Here is a 13,880-nt window from a genome sequence, read left to right on the forward strand (position 1 = left end):
GTGTCTGCCTCCCGAACCTGAAATGGGTCAGTGTCAATCAAAGGTCAGTGTAGTTGTGTGAGGGAGATATTGTTACTAAACTGTCACCACATGTAAGTGCCTCTTATTTTACCTCGTTCATCTCTGAATTTGAGGATTTCACATTGTATGACAAGGCATGTATTTATGAATGAGAATTAAAAGTTTTAGTTTGTACTACGTACTGAGTTATTGATTCACTCTGTAACACCCTGGATGTGAAAACCCAGTAGATGTTATCTCCCTACTAAAACTCTGTAAGGAAATTTTGAAAGCTGAGTTGATTTAGCTTAAGTTTTAGGGTGTATTTAACATGGAACAGGGGCTGTACATTTTAGTGCTAATTTATTTTTACAGTTAAGTATTTTATTTAATACACAAATCATATTCCAGGCTTCAATTACAAAAACACTAGGAATTTGCTAGAAACAAAGTAAGGACATACCATAATGTATATTGATCCATGTAAGAATAAAAACTAACTGTAACTGTAAATCTGGGAAGGGGGGGGGAGGTCAGTATGGGAAAATATATACAATAAATGGGAGAAAGTTATATACTTTTATATAGCTTTTGTGTGCATTTTATTGCATTTTTATTACATTTTATGGAAAATAGACCTTGCAACCAAACAAAAAAAGAACTCTCACTTGATGTTAAAGGAAGTCATAATAATGTGTTTATCACCAAGTGGCTGCAGTGTAATAAGCAAGGCTTGGGAAAGAAGTGACAAAGTCTGATATGAGTACATGGCAGCATCATCCACAACATCAACTTTTGTATTTGCAGTAATTGGCCTCCTGATAGTAAAGTGTGTAACCAAATGCCGATGCTACTATTAAATGCATGCCACAGCGCATAAATCTTGTTTTGTCAATGCAGCGCTGGGAGAAGAGGTTGTGGGGTTAGGGTAGCTAATAGGCAAAGGGGGAGCAAACAGCTGTACTGTATGTGATGCGAAATAAAGACAAATATAAGAAAAGTGTGAACGCAAGGAGGAAAGTGAGAATAACTGCAAGCTCAGGTTGTAGATGCTGGTTCATTAAGGGGGATACATTGGATGCTTTTGTGTGTGGCATCTGCTAATGGGGGTCGCCTCTTTTTTTCTGTTAGTCTCATGTGAGCTGTCAGCTGTTCTTTTGCTTTGTTAAAATTTGCTTGCCTCAGCAGAAGAAAAAAAAAACATGAAGGAAGATAAAGAAAGACACTGATGAAAGGATCTAGTTTGTAGTACAAAAAATAATAAAAAGCTCTAGTACACAAGAGAAAGTATTTGGATTCTGCAGTATGTCCTGTACATATTGCAAATTCACAATAAAGTGTAGATTCAAATCTAAAACAGAGTTTAAGTTCGTTGTATTTCTTTTTTTTTGACATATGCTATGAATCTCATTTTTACTCTACAAATGTATTAAGATGTAAAGAGCTGAACAACATTAGATCGAGGTGTATTTCCTTAATGAAATAAATGAATAGAAGAAGTATGAAGTATCTGTGTCAACAAATGAGCAACAAAAAATGTACCATTGCTGAGATTGTTTGTGTGCACATACAGTTGACAGGAAGAATCAGTGTCTATGCACTGCAGTAACCAAAGAGGATAAATTGTCGGCGTGTGCGGGGAAATACCGTACAATGGTAGAAATAGTGTCCCTCGCAAAAGCTGCTACACACACACACACACACACCTAACACAAATGTGAAGATGCTTACAAATTTTTGTGAGCGAACACTGTGGGAGGTTTTATGAGACACAAACTTACTTTGGAGCATTTTCTCCACAAGCCTGTGATTGCTCCATTCGTCTTATTTACTGTACATCAGCCTTATTCACTCTGCCCACTAAACACTTCTAAAGTGAGTAAGTGTGGCCATAATTCACAGCTAGTGCTGCTTTCAAAGACCAAAGATGCTTTCCTCATAGTCCCTTCCCATGCTCTTATGTGATGAAAGACGGAGACACAATAAGGAAGAAAGGGAAGATGAAGAGAGGAAAAGAGAGATGAATAAGGCAAGTGACAGAAGACAGCAATATGAGCTGAAGAACTGCATTTCCATTACATCTACCATAACACAAATTGAAACTGGTATTGTACACAACAGAAAGGACTAGATGATGGTAAGCAACTTCAAATGCGTCTTGAAGATGGAATCCCTCCTCCATCGTTTGAGAACAACTTTCAAACTTCCATTATGGCAAAATGGTTACTAATACATTGGTGGTACATACATACTACAATACATGGTAGAGACAGTGGCTTCAGTGTAAAGAGGAGCAACTAGTCCAAACCCACTGTAAGAAAGCTATTTAACATGAGTCTTTGTAGAATTTAATATGACTGTACTGTACAATAAAATCCTCAGAGAGAAAGGCTATGGTAACTTTGGGGCAACCCAGTCCATCACAAATTATGTTTCTATACAACTAAACTGAAAGATGAATATAGGACAATTGCACCTGGATGACTTTAACATAATGAGGATATGTTGACAATAAACATAGATAGCCAATAGTAAATACATTGCTACTGCTCTATGTTTGCCCGTCCTTAATGCCCAACCCCCTCTTGAAACCTGTTTCTAAATTGCAGATTAATTGCCCAGGAACATCATTTGTAGGAGACAGGGCTCTTCGCTTGTGCCACCCCTGCAACCACACCAAACTCCAGCTGTGTGTTGCCAACTAGCAGCTAATATTACTGTGGTGATAATGCAAATTTACATTAGCAAGTTAATGGTAAATCCCATTACATGTTAGCATTGTGCACTGACTATGTCAGGAGATATTTCAGCTATATTTTACATGAATGTTTGAACTTAAAGTGATTGGAGGGTGGGGTTGTCATAGCTTTAAGTGTATTAATGTATCTATCTTAATGTAACTGTAAATGGTAAATGGTCCGCACTTATATAGCGCTTTTCTACCTAGCTGGTACTCAAAGCGCTTTACACTGCATCTCATTCACCCATTCACACGCACAAGCACACACACATTCACACACCGATGGCAGAGCTGCTATGCAGCTGACCTGACTCACCGGGGGCAACTAGGGGTTCAGTGTCTTGCCCAAGGACACTTTGGCATGTGACGGGAATCGGGAATCGAACCACCAGCAGTCAACTGCTCTACCTATTGAGCCACAGCCACCCCACGTGGCTAACTGTACTGTTATGCTTATACTCATAGAGCTAGTAAAGTTGAAAGTGTACATTACTGCAGCTTCTTTTGACCAAGATTGTATAATCAAACAGTTAAAACCTACATATATCTTACCCACTGTTCACACTGTTGCTGTTTTGTCCGCGTGTTGGACGGCAGTTTGCTCTTTATCTAACATATTCTTGTAGGCTTCACTCTAGACTGTTTCCACTCTCTCTCTCTTTTCTTTCACTTCAAAGAGAGGCTGGAATTACAGGCTGGAACAGACGCCCTTACAGCTCATTCATAATGAATGAAAGGCCCAGTTTAATGACTCTATCCACTCAGAGATGCCCTTTGCAACCTCCTCCTCATCCTCGCCAAGGCCTGGGCCTCTGAACGTGGGCTAATGATGTCACTTTTGGCTCCCATGGGGCCACAGATAAGTCTCATTCCTCTGTTTGCTTTAATTATAGATATGATAAATGCCTTCAGCCAGCTGATAGATAATTAGGATTGGATGTCACTGACTGTCTGCTGGGCCTGCTCATAAACAAGCGACCATGTAGTGAAATTAAGAATGACAAGACGAAAGAGCAAAGGGTTAGGTGGCTGTGGAAGACAGCAAGTATAGGAAAAAAAAAAGAAAAAATGAGGTAGAAGGAATACGTCAGTCCCTGCTGAGTGCAACAGATTGACAGATGGGGGTATAAAAAAAAAATAAGGCAGGGAGAGGTGGAGAGTGCTAATCTATCATTTTAATGACCGAATGCAGCCTTCTCTGTTCTTTAGAGGACGATGGCATGATGACCTGCCTGCTGTTAGCGTTAGCTTCCAGTGACGGATGAGCCATGGAGATGAATAGCGCTGACAGGCGTCTAAGCGCAAATTTTGCCCCAGCAGACAACAGTACAGTATGGTACTGACTGTGGCAGTCAATCTGAGGGATATCTATGTCTCTGTCCTGGCTCCTGGCTCATGGCACATAAAATATTTTATAGAGAATAAGCGCTTTGTTGATTACCTTCCAGTTGCAGGGTTTTGTTGTTTTTGTAGTATTTCTGAGAATATGTCAGTGTTCGGAAAAATTCCACAAAGAATCATCCGGTGGCACCAGGAACAAAGGCTATATGTGGATATATCTAGCTCTCAGTCCCATAAATGCCATTTGGCAGACTCCCAGGACACAGGCCATGGCTTTTGTTTAACCACAGTATTCCACAATAATGACCTGATTGACTGATTGAATGCTGCTGAGATTCTAATCCTTTAATCAGGTTATCCCTTCTCTGGAGTGGATGTGTAGAACTCTGGATTCTTGGTCACCTCTCTAACCAAGGCCCTTTTTGTTTGGTTACTTTGTTTATCTGGATGACAAGGAAAGGCTGCTCATGGTTAGAAACATGTTATATATCACAATTACTGAGGGAACTGTCTTTCAAAGCCCTAGAAATTCGTTGATGCCCTTCTATGTCTATGCCTCACTCAATAGTTCCATCTCAGACATCTATCCAGAGTTCTTAAGACATGACTCAGTTTTTGCATGCATGCATGGTGGACTGTTTGCTATCATTGCCAAGTGAACTCAAATCACGTTCTACACACATCTGAAGGAAAATTAAATCTAACTTGACCGCAGTTTAGTGTGGCACACCAAAGGATGTGAATACTTTTGCAAATTAATTATTAATTACTCTTAGTTCATAATTTTTTATACATTTGCCAAAAATTCTATATTATATAAGAGTCATTATACATGATTATATATATTGATGAATGGGCAGAGATACCAGTTGTTTCAATTTCAAATAAAATTGTGTAAGTGTAAATGTACATACAACAAGTTAGTCTTAATGCTTCCTGCAGTTACAATACTGTGTTTAAAAGCATCTCAAACTGATACAGCTCATTTTAACATCAACTTGCTAAATCCATTAGCATTTCTCAGTTTATTTCTTTTATTTCTTTTATCCCTCTCATCATTTCCCTCCCTCCCTACATGTCACTGCTTCCTACCTGAGCAGTCACCTGATGCTTACATGCTGCTCATCTCCCCTGATTAGACCTGTGTATATTTACCTGTGTGTCTCTTTGCCCTCACCGCTTTGAGTGTTTCTCTGTTAAGCCTAGATCAGAAGTGGCCAACCCTGGTCCTCAAGAGTCACAGTCCTGCTTGTTTTCCAACTATCTCTGCCCTACCCTCTGCTGATTACCTGGATCAGGTGTGTTCAGCCAATCAGAAGCAGGAAGTGCATGGATGGCTGGACAACAAGCAGGGCTGTGGCTCTTGAGGACTAGGGTCAGCCACCCCTGGCCTACAGTAGATGACTGTAGTGTTCTAGTCTTTGTCTAGCCGCTCATGGTGCTGGTGTGTTTTTGACCATTTGCTTGTATTTTGGAGTTAGACTTTCTGCTTTGCCTTCTTGTATGTTTGGTGTTAGTGCTATATCATTCTGTTTGAACGCCAGTAAACAAGACTGAACTGTTGTTACACAAGCATAACTGTGAATCGGCCACGGCTGGCATTCCTAGAGTGAACATGAGGATAGTTACCTCAAATAATGGTGCAGTTCTTCCTAAAATTAAAATCTTTAGTGCACATTTAATTACACTCATTTGCATAAGTTCACCACTGCGAATAGGCACGTATAACGATTTCATTTGGGTCTTGTCATGGCCCAGGAGCGGCTAAATAAGATTACACAGCTGGTTATTTCACAGGTCTCTGTGATGAGGCTGCCTGTAAAGGAGGCCACAACAGAGGATCACTAATTGACTTGATTTGACTTCTTAAGAGGGTGTTTATCATCAAAGATATGCATCACTTACAGAACATATTGGCACTGAGGGAAAATAATGTGTCCCACTTTTGGTTTTGCTAAAGTGTTTCATAGCAATTCTTTGTTGTCATGAAATGTGCGCAGCTCGTGAGAAGTCATTACGTTGCATGTGGTTGTTTGTACTTTCACCAGGGTTTTATTGAAGTTCATCATCGCCATCTGCAAACTAGAGCTAATTAGGCAAAAATCACACCAAACCAGAGAAATAAAGAAAAAATATGCTAAAAAATGAGATTTAATAAGTCAAAATGTGGACATAGGGATTTGTAATGACTAACTCAGTTTTACTCTCAAAGTCTAATAAATCGAGGAACGACTTCAAAACCAATTATCGCACTTATCTCACGTGAGAAGTGACACATTTATTATTTTAAAATGTTGAGTCCAAATCTTTAAACATAAACTTACAGCAAAATACTGTGCAAGTTTGTACCCCACGCTCCTGGGGGAAAATCACCTCCAGGAATGTGGTGTATATACCCTGAAGGTTATTAACTTTATAGCTTTGAATCAGAAATGCTGAACTTTGACCCACATAGTATTTCCCACCGAACCACCATGGAAAAGTTCTTTAAGATATCAATCTCTTGGAAGAACAAATCAACAGCCATAAAAGCAATGACACACAGCTGCACAACAAAACCAAACAATCAGTTTGTGTTTTGGGCTGTGGGTGCAGCTGGCTCCGAGATTGATTTTGAACAACATCTCAGATGGTTACATACGACCTTTCCTCTCTACTTCTTGGCCGATGATAAACACGGTCATCAGATAGTCCCCTGTGACCCTCAGGGAGCCCATATCCTTTTGAACACAGAGCCTGATTACCCCCGAGAACAAAACACACACAAACATGCGTGCACACACATATTGTGGCCTTGGGGGAAATGAGGGTGAGATCACTCTGTCTTGTCTGGTCAAGGACAGGTGGGCTCCCTCCCCAAATCACACCTGGGTCACTGTGGCTTACCAGGGCAAAAAATGTATGTATGCCTGTAAGACTGGAACTCAATGTGACAGTTCCCCAAATGACTGTGAAAAATCATTCTCATGTCTCTTTGGGGAATACATGGTGGATATCTATAGCGGAGGTCTTGTGTGACCTTTTATATTATATCTGTGATCTAAGATATTATTTAGTCTGCCAACAATGGCAATTTCAATGACAGGAGAACTTTGAGAAAATTGTCAATCACTCAAAAAGAATATTTCTCAACATGAGATTGCAAACAATTTATGTCTTTCACCATCAAATCTCATTGTGCAAAGGGCAAGCATGGAAACCACTGTTCCTCGCCATCGGGCGACACTGCTTGAGAAACAACATGCCACTATGTATACCCACATGGACTCTGGAGTGCTCTTGTCACTAAAACAAAATAGTCCACTAGAAGGACAGAAGGATAGTGGAAATACATCATGTGGTCAGATGAGTCCATGTTTGAGCTTGTTTTGGGAAGAAATGGATGTTAGGTTCTCCATACCAAAACTGGAAGCCCAGCTAGACTGTTATCAGTGAAAGGTGCACAGGTGATTTCATCAATGAAGAGATATATATTGGAATTTGGGTCAGACATATGCTGCAAACAAGGCAATATATTTATCTGGGAAGTCTCTGAATATTTTAGACAATAGACAAAGACAATATCAGGCCTTATTCTGCACATTCTACAACAATTAGTGTGTACATGCATTCAAGTATCCATGTTACTGAGAGAAACCAAGTTTCTCTGGTTAAAAGGGTTAAGTTATGCTACTTTAGGTTGGTATGCCGGGGGACCACTACTGAGCTTCTCTTCTCTCCTCTCCTTTCGTCTTTCCTTTCTCTTCTATCCCTTGTTGTTGTTGTTTTTTGTTGCCCGCTGTTCTTTTCTCTCTCCTCTTTTCACTCACACCAACCGGACGAGGCAGATGACCAGTCACCGTGAGCCTGGTTCTGCTGGAGGTTTCTTCCTCTAAAGGGAGTTCTTCCACTCCCTTGTAGTGCTGCTCAGGAGCTGTTGGGTTTTCTATCTAATTCTGTACACAATTATATTTTGTAAGGTCTTAAACCTTAAACACTGTAAAGTGCCTTGAGATGACTTCTGTTGTGATTTGACTCTATACAAATAAAATTAAATTGAATTGACATTATATTGGTTACTGGAAATCAAAGTATAAATGCAGCAATAGAGTAATCAGAATGCTCCTCTGCCTGGAGCTGATTGTGGAAGCGTGGCTTACAGATTGTTTTTTTTTTTTTTTTGCAGACAGTAGAACCTGACTTGCTTGACTGACCTGCCTGCAGTCTAGCTCTGTTTTCCACTGAAAATGTATCATAAAGATGGGAATCAGACGATGACAACCATGGACTACTGAGCAGCAGAATCCTTGTATGCAATAAAAATGGGCAAAAATTCCACTTGCAAAAGTGTAACAGTTTATATCTTCAGTTTAATTAAAAGAGAAGAAGACACAGTGATTAATGTTAGCTACAGTCATGAATACAAACCTCAAGTGGAAAGTTATCACATATTTTGGTTAGGTTGTAGCAATGTTTGAGAATATGTGTTTTCTAGTACAATGACCCATGTTTTGTGTAAGAGCGATTAACCACTGAATCTCAGACTTGGATTGGTCTTGGACTCAACTTAAGAAAGTCTTGAGATTCTCAATATTCAGGGACAAAGTCTAACAATAGTTTAAAAATCTTAACAAGGCAAGATCTAAAGAATGTACAGATGCTAGCATTGTCTCAGCCTGGTCCCTGTTCTGCTTAACATATTGCTTCCTAGAGGGTAGTGACATGGTCTGAACTTGGTTTAGTTTTGGGTTACTCTTACACCAAATGAAAAACTCTATGGTTAGGGTTAAATTAACAATGGCTGTATGTGTGTGTGCGTGCATGTGTGACTGCAAGTGAATATACTTACATACACAACCTTGTGAATACCATCCCACTGATGTGTGACATGTCTATCAGCGTCATCCAGGGGCATGGAGATGTTTAACCCTAAGCTGGCAAATGTTGACATCATGTCAAGCGGAAGTAAAATGAAGAAAGGGCTGCCTGTTGAATTATTGAAAGCACAGGGGATATTTCAAGAACAAAAGATTATCCCTTAGATAAATGCCACCTTGACCTGCTTCCCTTGGGAAGCTGTTTATAAGTCAGTCTTCCCACAATGCATCACAATGCACACCAGGAAAACACAGATATTCCTAAATATCCATGTCCACTGCTTGCCATAGATGAAAGCTACATGCGAGTAATTGCTCGCATGTGTTGACTAAATTTTTTGCCTTGAACAAAAGAAGAAGTAAGTAAATTCATCTAAGAAGTAATACAGTGTACAGTAAACCGTTAAAGCTTGTGTGTTATTCATAAACAATTTCTTAACATTTTTCCATTTGAAAAAAAGTTGATGTGGCCATTGCAAAAATAAAGACCAATTTTAGCTAATGGATATATTATATTTTACCACCCATGCTCACACTGCTAAAATCTCATATCATTCCATGTAAATCTTGCTAGATTTGCCACTACTGTGAGGCATCAGTGTTCATTGTAAAATTCTGAAAAAATAGATTTAAGTTTATATAGTATGTGTTTTAAGCAGCCAGTCCCCTCTTTTTAGCATTTAAAGCAGTGGGGACTGGCACCACAGGGAGTCCTGGCAAACACTTTGGACCCATTATTTATACGTGAAAGCCATAAAGTAAGCATGTTTTTTTTTTTGCAGATTTCACTATGTGGGCAAAGACATATCCAAACAGAAGAAGAAGTAGAAGTAGAGGAATACATACCATTGTTTTTCAAAATGGCCCATCAGTCCAAAGACTTTATTTTCTGGAGCATAGTTACAGGATACTACCTGCTTACTCAACTGCCTATTGGCTGCTGTTGTTTTAAATGTTATTTATTCTTCCTTCTGCCATTATGGGAAATGTGAAGTCACAAAATGGATAAGCTCGGTACACGGACTAAGATCAAGCATAAATGTATATGTGCTTTACTGAGACATACAGTAGCTGCAGGAACATATTCCAGACTCCACCACTACGGGGTTTCAGACTATAGAGACTGCAGGCTGAGCAGGTAACGGGGATTGAACTGCTTGTTAATAGCAGGTGTTGTAACCCTGGACAGATTACTGTGAAAGAGCATCTGTGTAACCTGGACTGTGTCCAAGTCTGCACATTACAAGTCTGCTGTGGAATGGACATTTAATTTAATCTAATAACTACTTAAAAATACTGAATCTGTAATCAGGACATGCTGAAACATTTCCTAATAGCGAGTAATTTTTTTTATATTGTAATGTATAAAATCACTTAAACTCAGTATATTATAGAAGAATGAATGCAGAGATAAGGGTATAAAGAGTATAAATTGAAACACCAGACAATTTAATGTGGTAATGTAATTACCAGATCTGTTGATGTCTGCCTGAGACACATCTGTCAGCTGTACCCTGTACAGAAACCCTGTACAGGGTTCAGACTCATTTGATGACCCAGCTTGTGGTGTTTTACACAAAGTGTGTTGTAAAAAATGCAAATGTCCCATGTTGACCCTTGTTCTGGTCAATTACTGCAATGTAATGTAAGTCCCTTTAAGCTGAATAAACCTATTAACTTGAATTTCTCCAGTATTGATAGGTCATTCCAAAGACATTTCAGACTGTGACCACAAGATTTGCTATGACTATTTCACATATGTGCGCCGTCTACATACATTTGCATGCAGGTTAGGTTTCCTGCTCCTACTGTGCAGACAAACTAAAATGAAATGCAGTTTGAAAGGTCATCTTTGGATTTTGGCCACTCTCACAAGCAAACAAAAGTTTCCAAGGTGAGACATTTTCTTTTGTCCTGAAATATTATGGCTTGCAGACTGCTGTGTGCAAGAGCGATGGGCAGAGGGTAAACAGGGTGTTGCTTTGCATTTTCTCCCCTTCTTTCATCTGGCTTTCTCCAAATCCCCCTACCCACCTCCTTGTCTTGATTTTCAGTAATCTTCACAGGCTGTGGTGATGAGGGAACCAGTGGGGGTTCAGTGAAGAGACCCCATAAAGGCCCCTGTGGCCAGAGTGCACCCCCTTAATCTGTAGTGCTTCACCTTCCTTGAAGAATGGATCCGCCACTCGTTTCCTGGCTGCTCCCAAAATAAGTCCCCCTGTGAGCTTCCTGTGCATAATTGTCCTCAGCTGTAACTCTGGGGATAAATAGGGCCGTGGGGACAACAGATTTGTAATTTTGGGGTGAGAGTGAAAAGAGAGAAAATTGGTAGCAGGCCATTCAAATTAGCATTCTTTTGGCTTTAGAGGGCATTAAACATTAAATAGCTGCAAAGTCCCATAAGTATTGAAGTCCTGGGAGCGAGGGTGCCGGGGTGGAGAGATAAGAAGGGGTGATGGTGGTGGTGATGGTGGTGGTGATCAGAGATCAGAGCTTTAAAGGTTTTAGTTTGGGCCACAGATGGTTGATTTCACTAGACTACGTACCTCCTGCAGTGTTTGGCCCAGGAGACAGTGCAACCTATCTATAATTGATGCTTGTTTAGGTTTTGCAGTGCCTTACTGGCTTTCACTTATCAGCTTTCATTTGTTTGGTACACTGGAACTTGGTGGTGAGAGGCCTCTGTACAATGGCCAACACAGAAAAGACTGCACAATTAAAAATAATTAATAAAAAAATAATTACAAAAATAATTAATTAAATTAATTAAAAAGGTATTGTTCACCTTGTGCTTTATTTTTGGCATGAACTGCTTTAGTTATTGAACATTGCACAGCACAAACATGTTTCTTGCAGTCAATTCACTAAATGTTTTCTTATAAGTTTTCTCATTTACCATCTGCTTGTCTCGTGAGTACCCAAGCACAGTGTGATGAGACATTATTGCTCACGATTGATCTATATCTATATCTATATATATATATATATATATATATATATATATATATATATATATATATATATATATATATATATATATATAATTAAAAGAGATTTGCCTGAACTTTATATTACAAATCTAAGCAAAATGTAATATCTGTATTATGTAATGGCATGTACTTTACTTCCACTGTATACACAGAGATGTGAGTCAAAGCATATGCACTTAAGTCTATTTTTGTGTGATTTATGCAGATACCTACGATGATTGTGTCTTTCAAACATGAGGGACCTTTTGAAGATTAAAAACACAAGAAAGCCAGCTGGCTTCTTTTGATTGTTGTATTTCATTCGTTCATACGTTCATAGTACTGTACTGTATACCAGAGCTTCTTCTGGTGCTATGCTAATTTGCTGCTTGCACCTTTTGGGCAAATACGAGTTATTTCACATATTCTTTGCAGTAGAAAGCTGGTACTTTATCAATAATATGACTTGACAGTCAATATTTCAGTCAGACTCCAGTGTGTTTAACTAGTTGTGCCTCAAGCAGACATCAGGAGTGGGCTCCACAGGTCTGGTAAGCTCACATCTTTGTAAGATTTTTCTAAGGTCTGTCAGTGTTTTTTAAATTTCCAATCTTGTAGTCTTCCAACCCGACCGGCACCGGCTGAAGGTACAACACTTTAATTTATCAGACTTCACACAGCTCCCACACAAAATCTTTATACTACATTTAATCTTTAATATTGAGCATCCTTGGAAATGGTACAGGAATGTAACAGAGAAATGACTGACATTGTAGATTTAGATCTTAGAATTCATAAACCTTTTGTACAAAACAGACTTGTGGGCTTATTTAGACATAGACAAAATTGCTGCCATATTTACCTTCAAGTGCTTGTCTGAAAGGCTTCAGAAAGAGACACAGTGGCAAAGCACTTCCCTACATTAGAAACACCCATTTTTGATCACTGTGTATCCACTGCTGTGGATGAGATGGGAAGTAGGCTGGGTTATTTAGCATGTGAACAGTTGGAGGTTGTACCAAATAGACATCATAGCAATCTCAGGGGCCATTTATAGCCAATCACATCTGATGCTGTCCAACATGATCATTCAGGACAAACATTGCAGCACCTTTTTATAGTTTCTTGATGTTAAACTGGCCCCCATTATGTTAAACTAGGCCCTCACTGCTATCAGCAAAAAGAGATTTTGAGTTAAAGCCTTATACTCCCCAGGTAACTGAAAACTTTACTTGATACTGAAAGGCAAAGCATTTTATTTAAGCGCAGTGTAGAAAAACTGCACACATATCAAAACTGGAATGAACACAGCTCAGTAATGAAGAGTGTATACTGTACTGTAAGAGAATATATATATATATATATAGCATCAACATGAAGGGACTAACTGTAAGCTCCAGACCCCCAAAACTGGATCAACATTCAAAGCATGGCCTGCTCATTTTAAACATTCAGACCGGCCAAGTCAGTAAGAAAGATGGCAAATATGACAGTTTGTCTCCTCTCTACAAAACTGAAATAACATTTTTCCAGTTAGTAGGGTAGGTTTGTTTGTTCTCTGCAAGTCTTTTTTGGTGAAAGTGAAATATTAAACCTGGCTCCTGCTTCTGCAACCTGCTCAGCATGATCCCACCTTTCATCTGCCTTTCGTCACCATCGCACGAGGCTGCAAATGAAAGCAAGACGTGATAGACTGCTTCTCATTTCTGTGCTTGCCTGATGCGCTTTAATTAATTATGCTCTGCAAAGAAGAATCAGAGAAAAGAACCTTGAGAAATAAACTTTTTGTTGATTGCTTGCTGGCTGTTGCTTATTTTGTTTCTCCTTTGAAGTGGCAGCTGAATTGAAAGCGAATGACCCTAGGTCTTTTCTCCAACATTCTTTTCTGTTTCTATTCCCTGCCCCTCTATGAAGACTTACTCATCAAGCAGGGCTAAAATCAAATTAGCAGCCTCTTAGTCTATCTCATGGATC

This window comes from Anabas testudineus, chromosome 21 (genome assembly GCF_900324465.2).
Source record: "Anabas testudineus chromosome 21, fAnaTes1.2, whole genome shotgun sequence".
Taxonomy (NCBI): domain Eukaryota; kingdom Metazoa; phylum Chordata; class Actinopteri; order Anabantiformes; family Anabantidae; genus Anabas; species Anabas testudineus.